General features: G+C 50.9%; 1 protein-coding gene across 1 annotated transcript in view; it reads left to right on the top strand.

Moving 5' to 3' along the window:
- Positions 1–10,728: 10,728 nt before the first annotated feature.
- Positions 10,729–15,642, top strand: part of CERS2 (ceramide synthase 2) — a 55,559-nt gene continuing 50,645 nt past the window's right edge. Inside the window, exon 1 of the mRNA XM_039512246.1 lies at positions 10,729–10,873. The gene's annotated coding sequence lies outside the window, so the exon portion shown is untranslated. The remainder of the gene's footprint in view (positions 10,874–15,642) is intronic.

The following is a 15,642-nucleotide window of genomic DNA, read 5'->3' as shown; positions in this document are numbered from 1 at the left end:
AATAATAATAATAATGTTGAGCCCCTTTCTGCTTCATATTGCCAAAGTGCAGCAGATGGCAGCAGAGTAAACAGAGAGATGTTTGTATTACAAACATTTGCTCGGCAGTGACTCAGCTGTGCTGTAGGTCTGGTAAATTAGTTCTTCCCAGCTGGGCTTTTCAAGGCTCATGGGCCCTCCAGGCCTAACGACAACAAAGCTAAAACCTTGGACTGCAAAGCCCTACCCAGTTCGGGAGTGCAGCTCTTGGCCTTCATTCGGTGAGATGAGCCAAACTGGAGGAGTTTTGGGGAAAGTCTCACGTCCCGATCACACAGCTGGAGTCAGATGGGCAGGGCCCAGAGCAGCACCAAGGTCTCAGGTAGATGGAAGTCCAAGTGTCGAATAAATAAATACATTGAATTTAATTCTATTTTATTCGGAGTTCTATTCCCCGCTCTGCCACTGGTGAGCTTGGGCAAGTCACTTCCCTGCTCTGTGCCTCAGTTTCCCCATCTGTACAATGGGGATAACGATACCGACCTCCTTTCTAAGGCACTGGGAGATCTAGGAATGAAAAGTGCTGGATAAGAGCTAGCTAATAATCATTTCAATATATAATATAATTCTACAATTATTGTTATAAATCGCATGCACACAAGCCTGTTCGGTACAACATATTTTTTCTGTGTACTAAAACCAATCGTACTCTTTGGGCCTTTTGGAGAACACAGTCCAAAAAATGGGCGGTGTGGAGCCTGGGATAAAATGTTATCAAGGCGCGTGCTAATGCTGATTGTTAATTAATTGGTACTCGTAATTAATGGTGTGATCATGCTTGTATTGTTTATTGTGCTTGCTCTCTTGTTGTTTTGGTCTAATCGCTTCATGATTTCACTGGCTTACGAATTTGTTTGCACGCCAGCTGTCTGCAAAGGACGGCGGGAGGCGTTTGCAGACAGATGCTCTGGAACAGGCATGCAGGGAAGGGGCTCAAATTTTCAAACGTTTTTAAGTAATTTAGGAGCCCAGATCCCACTGGCTTTCCTTGAGGCTGACGCTCTGGAATCGCTCGACTAGCATTCCTATCCGGGGCGGCATTTAAGGAGAGGTTGATAGAACTGGACATGTTTAGTCTAGAGAGAAGACCGAGGGGTGACCTGATAGTCTTCAAATATGTTAAGGGCTGTTAGAAAGAGGATGGGGATCATCCAGAGCTGTCCTAGGGTACAGTGAATTGGGGAAGCCGCCCTGGGCCCTGCACTTTGGGGGACCCCATGCAGGGCTGCCCAGAGGGGGGGGCAAGTGGGGCAATTTGCCCCGGCCCCCGCTGGGGCCCCCACGAGAATATAGTATTCTATAGTATTGCAACTTTTTTTTTATGGAAGGGGCCTGCAAAATTGCTTTGCCCCAGGCCCCCTGAATCCTCTGGGCAGCGCTGACCCCATGGCCGAATTGCCGTACCCTAGGGACGGCTCTGTGTGCGTGTCATGCAGGGGGCGCTAGGCCGGACTAGTGGGGGCGGGTTTAGGGTGCAGGGGCCAGACTGGCCCAGGGGGCTTAGCAAGGGGCCTGGCACCGGCAGCAATGACCCCAGCCCGCCCCGCTGGCTCCCGGCGTCACTTGGGGGAGGAGGCGGAAGCCAGAAAGAGGAGGGGCAGGGGTGGGGCAGGGGCTTGGGGGAAGGGTTGGAGTGGGGGCAGGGCCTGAGGTGGAGGTGGAGGTGGCGGGGCCTGGGGCAAAGCGGGTGGGATTGTCCCAGGCCCCACACCCCTCTAGGGTCGGCTCTGGGCTCATCAGCTCTTCTCTGTGTCTGCAGGAGGTGGAACAAGAGTAATGAGCTTAATCTGCAGCAAAGGAGATTTAGGTTAGAGATTAGGGGAAACAGTGGAACTGTAAAGACAGTTTAGCATTGGAACAGGCTCCCGAGGGAATCCCCGGTTGGACAAACACCCACCAGGGATGGCCTGTGTTTACTTGGCCCTGCCTCAGGGCAGGGGGCTGGACCAGATGACCCCTGGAGGTCCCTTCCAGCCAGACATTTCTCTGATTCTCTGTGTCTAACTTGGAGCATGTGCTTAAGCCCCACGTGCGTGCGAGCGCTGGTCTGCGTAGGGATAATTTCCTGAATCGGGCCCTGGGAGACTCAGCGGGTGACCTGCCCCTGCTCTCATTTGACCACCCTGGGAAGTTTGCCCAGTGACTTCAGTGGCAGCGGCAGTGCCGCCGAAATGGGGCAAAGGCTCCGCCCACGCTGAGCTCATTGCAGGATCAGGGCTACGGGAGGGCGAGGGGTGGGGGGTGTAAGAATGTCGCAACCTCTGTTGAGGCCGTGCAGAAGCAATGCTCAGTGGAATGTGATTCGGGCCAGAGAAGTGACTGCGCAAAACACTGGCCCCACTTACTCAACCTGCTCCCTGCATGTCTCTGAGTCACATCCCCTGATCCTGGCAACTCGGCCCTCCAGCTCCCTGCCAGCTGGGGGGAGTGAGCGGCGAGTGTCCTCTGGACCCACTGAATTTCCAGCTGCACTGGCGTTGTGCCCAGGGGTGGTGCAAGGAGCCAGCTGGAGTTTGAGATCTCGGGGGTGCTGTTTAGGGGGGTGCTTCTCTAGACGTCAGTTGCCTGGCAGTGACTACGCGCCCCGGCATTCTGAGCTTCTGTTTTACTGCAACAGCACTCTGAGATCCAGGGCCCTAAGTCCTGCTTGTCCTCCCCGCCTACGCCCCCCATTCCCCGCCCCTGCAAGAGGTTACTCCAAAGACGCAGACAGGGATGGGAGCGAGGAAGCGGGGAAGTGCCGAGCTCTTTGCATAGCCACTTCAAGAGACAGCCAAGGAAAGCAGGGTCTAGTGGTTAGAACAGGGGGCTGGGCATCAGGAGTCCTGGGTTCTGTCCGCCGCTCTGGGAGGGGAGTGAGGTTTAGTGGTTAGAGAAGGGGGGACCAAGACTCCTCAGTTCTGGGAGGGGAGTGGTGTCTAGTGTTTACAGCCGGGAACTGTGACTCAGAAGACCTCAGTTCTACTTCCACTGCTGGGAGAAAGCAGCGTCTAGTAGCTAGTAGAGAGTCAGGGTTCCTGGGATCTATTCCCAGCAATGCCTGTGCAGCCGTAGGCAAGTCTTGTCCCTGCCCTGTGCCTCAGTGTCCCCATCTGTAGAATGGTGCTGATGGGACTGTAACAAGCCAGTGACCACATAGGATTCTGCTTACCCAGAGAAGGAATTCAACCTTTTCTTCCTGCTGGAGCATGTGTCACTGCCGGAAAGCCCCTGTGAGTCAGGCTGAGCAGGAGCCAGTTCTGCTAGGGCAGGATGGGATTACGTGCCGTGTGTTTCCCGCTAGTTCCCATCACACCCCATACGGTTAGAGCCCCCGGTGCGAGTTGGGGACACTGATCGTTCTGCTTCTCTGCGCCTCTGCCATGCACTGGGCAGTGTGCGTGATGCGCCCCCGCCCCCACCCGCCTGGGGAAATCCACAGAGGACGTGAGCCTGTTACAGCCCTGCACGCTAGAGGCTTGGCTCTTTGAATCACACCGCAGCAGCGCCTGGTTCAGCCCTGGTGTGGGTGGCATGCATTCTTCTGCACGGGGCCTGGACTGTGCCATGGTGCCGGGGCTATGGTGGGTGCTCATGGTTGCAGAGGGCGAGATGGCCAGGGCTAACCTGAGGGAAGGTTATGAAAATCACGACAGGGACCTTCCCCCCGGCCCCTTCCCCAGGGAGCCAGGGCAGACAACAGAGCACCAGGCTGGTATGTTTACAGTGATCGGGGTTGCTAGGCGGATGGGATTTCTTGTTCTGTACCGGCTGAAGCTGCATCCGGGTGTGTTTTCTGCATTCCTAGGCATGGCCACCCACAGCCAGGGCTGGGCATCACGGCTCTGCCCAACCCTGCGTGTGGGGATTGTATTGGTTTAGCCTCTCACGGTACGTCTACACTGCAAAAACCCAAACCCTGGAGCAGCGAGTCTCAGAGCCTGGGTCAACTGACTCGGGCTGGCCGGGCTCACGCTACGGCCAGAAAAGCAGCAGTGTAGATGTTCCCACTCTGGCTGGAGCCCAGGCTCGGAGAGCCACCCCCACTTGCTGGGTTTCGGAACCCAAGCAGGAACTGTGTTATTTTTGTTATTTTTAGCCCCTTAGCCCAGAATCAGTTGACCTGGACTCTAAGACTTGCTGCTGTGGGGTTGTTTTTTTTTTGCAGGGCCGCCCAGAGGAGAGGGGGCAAGTGGGGCAATTTGCCCCAGGCCCTGGGCCCCACAGGGACCCCCATGAGAGTTTTTCGGGGCCCCTGGAGCGGGGTTTCTTTACTCGCTCTGGGGGCCGCGGAAAAGTCTCTCGGGGGCCGGGCCCCCAGAGCTTCTTCCGCTCCGGGTCTTCGGCAGCGGGGGGTCCTTCCGCCCCGGGACCTGCTGCCGAAGTGCCGGGTCTTCGGCGGCAATTCGGCGGCGGGGGCCCCCCGCCGCCAAAGACCCCAGGCCCCCTGAATCCTCTGGGCAGCCCTGTTTTGTTGTAGTGTAGACATACCCTTAATCGGCTGTGGATTTGATGGAAGGTCATTATGCATCTTGGTATTATTAATTAGCATTCTCTGAAAGGCACCCAAAATTGGACAGACAGACAGGCTCAGCGGACGAGTCTAGGTACTGATCCTGCAGCTGGGCCCCCTGCCCGCATGGGGATTTCCAAGGGCTCAGCACCCACAGTCGGGGCTGGGGGCTGGGGTTTTCTAAACAGCTCCGCTCCCATTCGGCCACCAGAACGAGTGGCCCATATTTCCAGCCCGGCACCCAAAAGGGTCACTTTTGGTGAGAGTCTTGGCACCCAGGGTGCTGCCCATGTGTTGAACTCTTCTGAAAAGCAGGTCCCTAGTACTGTAGGGAGCTGGGCTCTCTGGGAAAAGGGATGACAGTATAGCTGTATTTAAGGTACTTACAGGGCTCCTCCCATTACCAGAACATCTGAGCACCTCACACCCACCCAGTGCAATAGGGAAGTGCTATTATGGATCCCACTTACAGATGGGGGAACTGAGGCCCTAATCCTCAAAGGTTTGGTCCCCAGTCATTTGCCCAAGGAGCCTGGGTAGAGTAAGGAATTGCACTTAGGTTTGCCAAGTCCTATGCTAGTGGGCTAACCACTAGGCCATCCTTCCTCTCTGGGGAAGGGTTTGTTTGACCTCTGTCATGCCTCACTATCTTAGGTTCTGACCTGGCCCCCACCACCCTAGTATCTGAGCACATAACAGTCTTTAATGTATTTATCCTTACACCACCCCCGTGAGGCAGGGCAGGGCAGTTATCACCATTGTACAGATGGGGAAACTGAGGCAAAGTGACTGGCCCAGGGTCACACAAGGAGCCTGTGGCAGAGCAGATACTTGAACCCAGGCCTCTGGCTAGTGCTCCGACCACTGCACCGACTGTCCCTCCCTGCCTTCTCCCCGAGTGTCGTGGCTCCATGCCCCCATGTTTAACACGCCGGATATTCACTCCCGCCATTTCTAAGCCTCGCCCATTAACTCTTTAGTTGCTGTTTTATGGATGACTTGACACATGCACACATCCCTCCCTGAGGCTCAGGGATGCTTCGCCTGCCCTCCTGAGGGGGCAGAAACCTCCATCCCTCTAAGGTAGATCTACAGTGCAAAGAAAAGACCCCTAGCAGCAAGCCTCAGAGCCAGGGTCAACTGACTTGGGCTCATCCTAGGGGGCTAAAAATAGCAGTGTAGCTCTTTGGGCTTGAGCTGGAGACGCTCCATCCTCACTGGGTCTCAGCCCGATTGTCTGCACTGCTATTTCTAGTCCTGTAGTGCCAGCCCAAGTCAGTCGACCCCGGCTCTGAGACTTGCTGCCGGGGGTCTTTTATGGCAGGGTAGCCGTTCCCTAAGTCTTCTGGCCCTGGGGTACCCCCTGCAGCCGCCAATTGGGTGTCCCTGCAAATCACAGAATTAAGCCCGGTCAGTTATACGCCCTCCCTCGCAAGCGCACACTTCTCCATTTGGTCTGAGCAGGCCCGTCGTGGCTGCCGCAAACCTGTCTGCTCGACAGAAAGGTGCCTAACTCACCACCGTGGCCACCATGTGAGTTAGATGCCTCCCAGGCGGCCGGTTGGCTGTGCCCCACATCCGCTAAGAGCGAGCACTACACAGGCGGGTGCTGCAGCCTATTGGGTGAGTGGAGGGGGGCCCCTTCAGCCACCGACCGTGACTTCGTGGGGTCACTTTCTGGGGCTAAAGGAAGAGGACTAGACTTACAGCACACTGGAGTGGGGCTCAGGTGACCCAAGTTCAATTCCTAGCTCTGCTGGTGACCTCAGTTTCTCCATCTGTAAAATGGGGACAATGACACTGACCTTCTTTGTAAAACACTTTTTGCTCTACGGCTGCAAAGAGCTAGGGATTTGATTCTGTTGACAGCATTGGCAGGACAGCAACTGCTGTGAATTGTGATGCATTGAAAACTGTGTTAATTATAAGCTGTCACTTTAAATTCTCGGGGGCCTTCCTGGTTTTGCTGGCAGGCTAGGGGGCTCTGTAGGAAAGCATGCAATATGGGCCCAACAGCAGTCAGTGCCAGTCTGCAAAGAGCCATGCTAGAGCAAGGTGGGGTGAGGAGTGCCTCCCTGCCTTAGGGAGCAGCCTGCTTTGTCTCTCTCTGTTTTTGGTTCTTGTGTGTTAAGATCTGGAGTTTAAGAAATAAAGTCATATTATGCTACAACCTTCCAGCAAGAGTATTGATGTTTTCCTCTAACGTCTCAGTGTGCATGCCCAAAGCAACAGACTCTCCTTCCTCCTTCCGATGTTGGGTAAAGGAAGTTGGCAGCTCATAGCTTGGTCAGAAGGACTGAAGCAGAATTCCTGTCCTCATGTTACAAGGAGCTCTGTTTGTCTACCCCTCTTTGGATTCACTCCATAGCTACCGACACAAAACCCTGGCCGAGTGCCATCCGGAGCTCTATTGGTGTCCCTTGCCAGCACCCTGTTGCCTCTTAAATCCAGACTCAAGGGCCATTTTTCAGGGAGCACCTACTACCCCCTGATAACAGAAGGTGCCTATGTCTGGTTTTCATTTGGCCAGCGTCAGGTTTAATCTTGTAGCCAGGCAAGATTCTTCGTTTTCCACTACCAGGCAGGGTTGCACAAGAGAACTCTGTGCCTTGGCAGGAGTTCATAAGAATGTATTTTAGCTGGTTCCAGGTGGGGTTTGTCAGACCTGCCGCTGTAGCAATGGGATAGGGCGTGTCCAATTGCTCTCCTGAGTTTACAAATACAGATGATGTGCCTCAGTGTTTCTCCAGCCTCTGATACGCCAAAAAATAAGCCAAGCTGGGCTCTCACCCAAGCATCAGGCACTGTGGCGCCACGTTGTGCTTTGTGCCACTGGAGACAAGCACCAAGAAAGCAGCATAGAGATTCCCCCCTCCCTATTGACAGGCACTGCAAAAGCCATAACAGAGATTCTCACTGGGTGCTCTCTGTACTGCCACTGGACATCCTGGTACACTGAGCGTGGGACTGCTGACTCTCAAAGCTGATGGCCCCCAGAGACTTTCCACTTCACGCTTCCTCTTTGCGGTCTCTCTCACCTGCCACTCTTGCATCATGTTGGTGAGATGCTCAAGCCCTGTGTCTCCTCCAGGCAATGCAACAGCACCCGCAGAGAAGAAGCTCAAAGGAGCAGACTCTAAAAAGCTAATGCATCTGGTGACACAGAGATGGAATCTAGAGTCTTTCCCATCAGCCAGACTTACTGACAAGACTTCCCCAGTGGCTCTTGCCAGCTCCAGGGGCAGAGTTAAGGTTGCGAGGCAGGGCTGGTGTGCACCTCGGTGTGCACCCAAGGAGCAGGATGGGTCGGGGATTCTGAGGGGGGGCAGTCAGGGGACAGGAAGTGGGTGGGGGTCGGATCAGGGGCAGGGCGAGGCTGTTTGGGGAGGCACAGCCTTCCCTACCCTAAAACTCATTCAGCAGTTTGAGGCTTGCAGGCAGCTATTTAACACAAAGAGCCAAGCTGTTATTTTTTCCCTTAGGGCTACCATCCCTTTCACTTCTCAAATGTCAAATTATAGAGTCTACATTTAATTTCAGTGCCACAGGGAGATTCATGTCAGGGGAGGGTAGCGTCATTTAAAATTAGCCACTTTAGATTAACAGTGATAGAGCCAAGAGAGCCACGGGGGAGGGATCACATGAGAAGAGCAATATCCTACACCACCTACCTCCTTCCCAACCCTACCAAGGGAGACCCTACTCCCCTGCATTCCCCGAGGCTCCAGAGGGGTTAATTCAGTGGTTCTCAAACTTTTGTACTGGTGACCCCTTTCACATAGCAAACCTCTGAGTGTGACCCCCCCCTTATAAATTAAAAACACTTTTTAATATATTTAACATTATTATAAATGCTGGAGGCAAAGCAGGGTTTGAGGTGGAGGCTGACAGCTCGCGATCCCCAGTAATAACCTTGTGACCCCCTGAGGGGGCCCGACCCCCAGTTTGAGACCCCCTGGGTTAATTTAATTTTAGCACCCTTTGTCCTTTCACATACATGTGCTATTTTGAGCATTTCAGTTTTCACAACATAGGCTCATCCCAGATTCTGGAACAAGCTCAAATGCTCAGTTCGTGGAGTATGTACATAAGCTATACTAAAGACAAACCCACAGTAACCATCTCCAATTTGTGAGGGACCCCATGAAGCCAGTCTCTAGGAAACAGATAAATTCATGGAGGTTAAGTCCATTAATGGCTATTAGCCAGGATGGGTAAGAATGGTGTCCCTAGCCTCTGTTTGTCAGAGGGTGGAGATGGATGGCAGGGGAGAGATCACTTGATCATTACCTGATAGGTTCACTCCCTCTGGGGCACTTGGCATTGGCCACTATCGGTAGACAGGATACTGGGCTGGATGGACCTTTGGTCTGACCCAGTATGGTCGTTCTTATGTTCTTATGTTCTAACCTAAATGAACCCAAAGTTATGGAGACAGATATGAGTCAAGGAAGCCAGCAGAGTATCAGAAACCTGGAAAAGTCTCTGACTGGATGGGCTCAGGCGTTTGGTCACAAGCTGAGGTGGTTCAAAAGTTTTGGATTTTTTTAAGTAGAATTTTATTGTTTCTTTAAACAATCAAACACAGCAAGCAGCAAATATTTGGCCACACACTTCTGAAACCCCAAAACATGTTCAGGTTTTGGCAGACTAATTTCAGCTTTTCAATTAAAAAAAACACAACAATTTTGAAGGAAAGCAGTCATTGTCTATGATTTTTTCTGCTTTTTAAAAACCCTTAGTTTTCGATCCAAAAAAAGTTTTGACAGAAAATATTTGTCCAACCCTTTTAATGAGCTTTAGTGCCTTTTAGCACTAGCTGATACTGAGAACCAGTGATACTTTGTAAAGGTGACTTGAAAAGAAGTTTTCTCAAAACTGGGTTTGTGCCAAGATATGAAAGGGTTTTAAATGTTTATTTTTCCCAGGGCCGCTCAGCTGGGAGGGGGGGGGGAAAGTGGGGCAATTTGCCCTGGGATCCGCAGGGGCCCCCACGAGAATACAGTATTCTATAATATTGCAACTTTTTTTTTATGGAAGGGGCCCCCAAAATTGCTTTGCCCCAGGCCCCCTGAATCCTCTGGACGGCCCTGCTATTGATCCTCATACTCCTCATCTCTCTATTATCCCTGTATCTATCGATCCTCATACACCTCATTTCTCTACTGATCTCTGTATCCATTTCTCTATTGATCCCTGTATCTATCGATCCTCGAAGACCTCATCTCTCTATTGATCCCTGTATCTTTTGATCCTCATACACCTCATCTCTCTACCAATCCCTGTATCTATCGATCCTCATACACCTCATCTCTATTGATCCCTGTAGCTATTGATCCTCATACTCCTCCTCTCTCTATTGATCCCTGTATCTATCGATCCTCATACACCTCATCTCTCTACTGATCCCGTATCTATCGATCCTCATACACCTCCTCTCTATTGATCCCTGTATCTATCAGTCCTCATACACCTCATTTCTCTACTGATCCCGTATCTATCGATCCTCATACACCTCCTCTCTCTATTGATCCCTGTATCTATTGATCCTCATACACCTCATCTCTCTGTTGATCCCTGTATCTATTGATCCTCATACACCTCATCTCTCTGTTGATCCCTGTATCTATTGATCCTCATACACCTCATCTCTCTGTTGATCCCTGTATCTATCGGTCCTCATACTCCTCATCTCTCTATTGATCCCTGTATCTATTGATCCTCATACACCTCATCTCTCTGTTGATCCCTGTATCTATTGATCCTCATACACCTCATCTCTCTGTTGATCCCTGTATCTATCGGTCCTCATACTCCTCATCTCTCTATTGATCCCTGTATCTATTGATCCTCGTATCTATCTATCCAGCTATCCGCGTATCTCTTGCTCTGTCTCTATTGACCCCCGTCTCCCGCTACTGATTTATCAATCGATCCCTGTTATCAGTTGATCCCCGCGTCTATCCATGTATCCCCCCCGTCCCCTCTCCCGCCTCAGCCTGGCCCCCTTCCCGCCCCGAGAGCCCCGCCCCCCGAGGAGCGGCCGCGCGCCGGCGGCAGTGTGGGGCGTGGCCTCTGGCCGGAGCCGCCCCTCCCCGCCGGCCCCGCCCTTGCTCCCCGGCGGCGGCGGCGGCTGCTGAGGCCTCGCGCGGCCGATCGGTTTCTCCGCGGTCGACTGCTGGGGCTTGACCAGGCTCTCGCGCGGCGGGCGGCGGCGGCGGCGGCGGGGCACGTCACTTGGGCAGGGCGCGCGTTGCCCGGCGCCTGGCAGGGGCGGGAGGGGACAGAGAGGCGCAGGCGAGAGGCCGCAGGGAGCCCGCTCCCCCTCCAGCTCTTCCACAGGTGAGTCTGAGGGGCTCGCCCGCCGTGCGCGCGCGGGGGCGGGGGGGTTGGCAGCGCCGCCTGAGGGGAAGCGACTTGCGGCTTTGGGCGAGTGTTGGCTGCAGGGTGGGGTCTCGCCAGGCGGCTGCTCCCCGCCCCAGCGGCCCGAGAGAGGGAGAGGAAAACAACGGGGCCCCCGCTAGGGGGCGCGTGCAAGGGGGGATGGGGAGCCCCCCCCTTCGATATGGAGGGGGGGCTGGGGAGTTTTCGATTTCTCCTTCTCCTCTGTGTGTGGAAGTAACTTTTAAAAAGGGAGGGGGGGGTGGTTTCTGCCGCTCTCCCCCCGCCCCCCTCCCTTGCCGTGACTCACGGATTCAAACGGGCTTTGGTGCATTTCAGCCAGTGTCCGCCCCCCTGAAGAGTTTACAAGAAACTGATTCACTGGGGTGGGGAAGGGGAGTCATTTTGCAGTCGGCCCCTCTCTGCCTATTGCCTTTGATGGCGCCTGGGCTTGAAACGGTCAAAGAAAGCGTGAATCCCCCCCCTCCCCCCTCCCTTTCTTCTTTATCTTTTCCACGCCCTGGTCTTCACTTTGGCGGGGTGGGTTTTGCAAAGTTTGTTTGCCGAGGAGGGGGGCGGGGGGGATCCATCGGCTCTCCCGTTTGCAAAAAGCGGAGAGGCTGGAAGCGTTTGCAAGGCAAAAGCTGGGAGCCTGGCGAGGTTACGTGGGCCGGCCAGCGCCACTTCTGAGCCCGCGGGGTGTGGAAGGCCGTTCACGCTCCCCTTAACATGAGGCAATGCAACGGGCTGGGTGGATCATGCACCGAAAGTAAGTTGGAGGAGCCGCTGTTATCCCACTGTTGATAAAGTATCTCCTTTCCCTTCCCCTCGCTTGGTGGGTAGTGCCATATGGAGTTTGGACGATGCAGTTTGTGCGATATAATCATTTCCCAAGTATTCTACCGTCTCTTCCCCACCGTACTCCCTACATTTGGGGTACATGCTTTCGACGTTTATAAAGATTTTATTCATTTGCTTCCTGTGTGTGTGGGGGGGGGAACCTGCCCTGCCTTGCCCTGCCTTGCCCTGCCTTGCCCAGCCCTCAATCTTGTTACTGTGGTGAGTTTGAGACCTTTCCAAAGCACACGATTTTGCAGAACGCTTAGTGTAACTGGGAAGGTTTGCAGGGAGCATGTTTTCCGAGGCCTCAATTACCGGAGTTTATCTTGTTTTGACTCTTCAGATGTTAAACAGCACATATCTCTGCCGAGTCTCTTTATTTTTTTTAAGCTCCTGGGCTGCTGACTTCCCACTTTCTGAATTCCAGGAGCCATAATGTGACTTGCCAGTTAACGGGTCTGAGTCAAAGCGGATTGTAGTCTGTGGAAAAGATTCCATATCATGCATTAAGTTCTGGATAAATGTTCCTCTTCAGACACCCCATGTTTCGGGGGGATTGAATCAGAGAGGACGTGGACTTTTATGGGGCTTAAGGGGATGGAAAAATGCAAATTTAATAGCATCTGGGCTCCTAACTCTCCTGGGGTACTCTGAAAACCCCACTTTTATGTGGCTCAAGAAAGACCACACAGCAAGTTAGACGCCAGGGAAATTCCTGGCTCTCAGCCCCATGCTTCATCTGTGAGTAAAATTCAGTAAAATAGGTTTCATTATACAGAATATGAGGCTGCCTTCCAAAGTAAGATAGCTGGATCTCTGGGCTCTCTCTTAAACAGAACGAAAGACTCTGTTTGTAATGTTCATTGATTCAGCAATACAGGTTCTCAATTACCATATTTCTTGGGTGGGGGGAGGGAAGAAAGGGGACAGGAGCCCAGTGTGTCAGAACCTTTGTTGACTCTGATTGCACGAAACAGGACAGTCAGAATCTGCAATAACTTTCCTTATGGCACAAGATCAGGAAATAATTTAACAATCTAGGAATAACTTGAGAGAAAAGATGGCCCCATAGTCAGGACACTAATCTGTGACTTGAGAGATCGGTTTAATTCCCTGCCCTGCCGCAGACTTCCTCTGTAATCTTGGGCATGTCACTTAGGAAATCAAGGTAAGTTAAAAGCCTAAATACATTTGAGAATCTGGGCCTTAGTTCATCTGTGCCTGAGGGTCCCCAACTGTAAAATGGGGGTGATCCTTCCTCACAGAGGGTTTGGGAGGATAAATATGGTAAAGATTGTGAGGGGCTTAGATACTACAATAATGGGGGCCAGCTAAGGACCTTAAGGTAGAATGTCAAGTATCAGAGGGGTAGCTGTGTTAGTCTGGATCTGTAAAAAGCAACAGTCCTGTGGCACCTTATAGACTAACAGATGTATTGGAGCACATGCTCCAATGAATACTCACTGTCCAATGACATCTGTTAGTCTATAAGGTAGAATGTGTAACCTGCTTGATGCTATAATGTAATTCTTGGGCACCTTTTAAAATTAGCCTACGCTGTACAGAAATAAGTCAGTGAATTTCTGGTCAAAGGAGGCGTGTTGATAGCTGTGTTAAAGGGGGTATGTTTCTACCTTTGAGATAAAGGTCTCGCCTCTAATCTTGTTTTAACCAGGGTCATCCTAGTTCTAGTTTATATTTACTGGGGAGCCTGAATCTTTGGCCTTGTTCATGGTGGCTTCAGCTGACAACCCTGGCGCTGAGCAAACCAAAACACTTTAAAAGCAAAAGTTTCTGATTCCAAGTTCATCCCAAAACAACCCTCCTCTCCATTCCCATCTAGATGGATTAATTCCAAGGAGCATTATTTATACAGCAAATCTTGCAAGGCTCTCAGTGGAAAATGGTGCTTGATTTACTCTTTCCTCTGTCATCATAACTGGAATTATAAATATTCCCCCTTAAAAAAAAATAACAACTTGGCTGAGTGAGCAGAATCTTGTGGGGGCACATGCAGCACCTGGCACTTCGCAGAGATAATTTAAAGAAGTGTTTTCTGCCACAAAGAGCTTTCAGTCTGATGCAAATGTAGGATGTAGTATTATTACCACTTCTGTCTCTTGCTTGTGCTTTGACCTGATCTTTTGGTCTCTGTTGAGCAGATGGTTCCCTGCACCCATGTGGAACCACATTTTTGGGCTGGGATTTGCGTGGAGAGGTCAGATTGCAAGATTGAGGGGGGGTTGTGAGCTATTCCTGAACACCCAGTTAGCCAAACATTGTTAATCCAGGCATTTTCCCTCCCCCTTCCCTAGCTCTGTGATTTGAAGTGCTGGACAATCCAGACTCAACTCCTTCAGGTTAATTATTCACATCAGTGGAGAGTTTCATATGAGCTATCTATTTTTGAGTGTAGATTTCCCCCTTTTCCTCTCCCCCTCCCCAAATGGCTGGTGATTTTTTTTTTGATGTTTCTGTTTTTGTGTGCCCAACTTGAAACACCTTGGGCCAGATCCTCAGCTGGTGTAAACTGTCATAGCTCCTTTGTGGCTAAGGCAGGTACTTGAGACTCTTTGAAATTCAACCCCCTTTTAGAGCGCTTTGAGTTCGGTCCCACAAAATGACTCATTGCTTTTGAAAATCGTGGCTTTGTTATTTTTAAGCCAGCAGTAGCAAAGCAGAAGTTGCCCAGATGTAATGTGTTAACTATGAAGACAAAAATACTCTATTCTCAATAAATCCTTATCTGTCACTCAGAAATTATAGGATGTCAGATGGGTTGAAAGAATTTTAAGAATATTGACCTGTCATCACTACTGCTCCATGTGTGTATGTTTACATAGGCTGGTCTGTTTCACTTTTGTTTTTAGTTACTTTCACTTTCTGGTTCTCATGCCCCTTAGACAGCTGTTTGGTTGGATTTTCTGAAGCTACCCAGAAATCCATGTGTGGTTTTTCAAAAGCACTCAAGGCCCTGATCCTATAAACCCTTACACACAAACTAAACTTTTTACTGTTATGAATAGTCCCATGAATGTGTTTTAAAAAATATAAAATGAAATCGGGAGGCAAATAAACAGAACTCAACACTTAGATTTCAGAGTGCTTTGCAAAGGAGGTATCATTATACAGACAGGGAAACTGAGGCACACAGCTGGGTAGTGTCTTGCCTGAGTCACCCAGCAAATCAGTGGCATAGCCAGGACTAGAACAAAGTCTTCTGAGTCCCAGTCCGGTGACCTACCCAGTAGGCTGCACTGTTGGGTTCTGTTTATTTGCCTTCTGTGGTGTGTGTGGTGTATTTTGTTTTTGTTTTGCCATTCGGGGTCATGTTTTCAAGCTTTTCTCTGCAACCACAAGGGCTAGAAGTGATAGATTCTCATGTAACCTCCTGACTACAGGACCAGGGGCTTTTTTAACAACAATTATCACAAGACTCATGATTCAAATGGCAAGAATAGGCAACACTTCTTTGCAAATAAATCATATTTCTCCCTTCTAACCTTCTGAAAGCCTTCTCCAAATAACTGAAAAAACCATGTGTGTATTTTTATGTATGTATATTTAAAAAAAAAAATTTGAAATTGTGGAGGTAATGAAACAAACTCCACTGCTTAATCACTGCTCCATTGTAACCCCACCCTGATCTCTTATCTGTATGGTTGTCTACTTAAATCAGGATGCCTTCAAGTGAGGGCAGAGGTGTTGGCATCTTAATACTGCAGAGCACATGAGATGCCTTCTGGTGCTGTGTAAATAATAATGCCACTTTAAAAAAAACAACAAACCTGCTAACCCTAAATTTGGAGACTAATCTTAAATTGATGATGTCCCTTTAACTCTGAGGAGCATCACTGCCAATGCTACAGATTTCCCTGGTTTTGGGGATC

The sequence above is a fragment of the Mauremys reevesii genome, linkage group 24 (assembly GCF_016161935.1).
Source record: "Mauremys reevesii isolate NIE-2019 linkage group 24, ASM1616193v1, whole genome shotgun sequence".
In the NCBI taxonomy this organism is placed as follows: domain Eukaryota; kingdom Metazoa; phylum Chordata; order Testudines; family Geoemydidae; genus Mauremys; species Mauremys reevesii.
The sequence above is the reverse complement of the archived record's forward strand: the minus strand, read 5'-3'. Positions and strand labels throughout refer to the sequence as shown.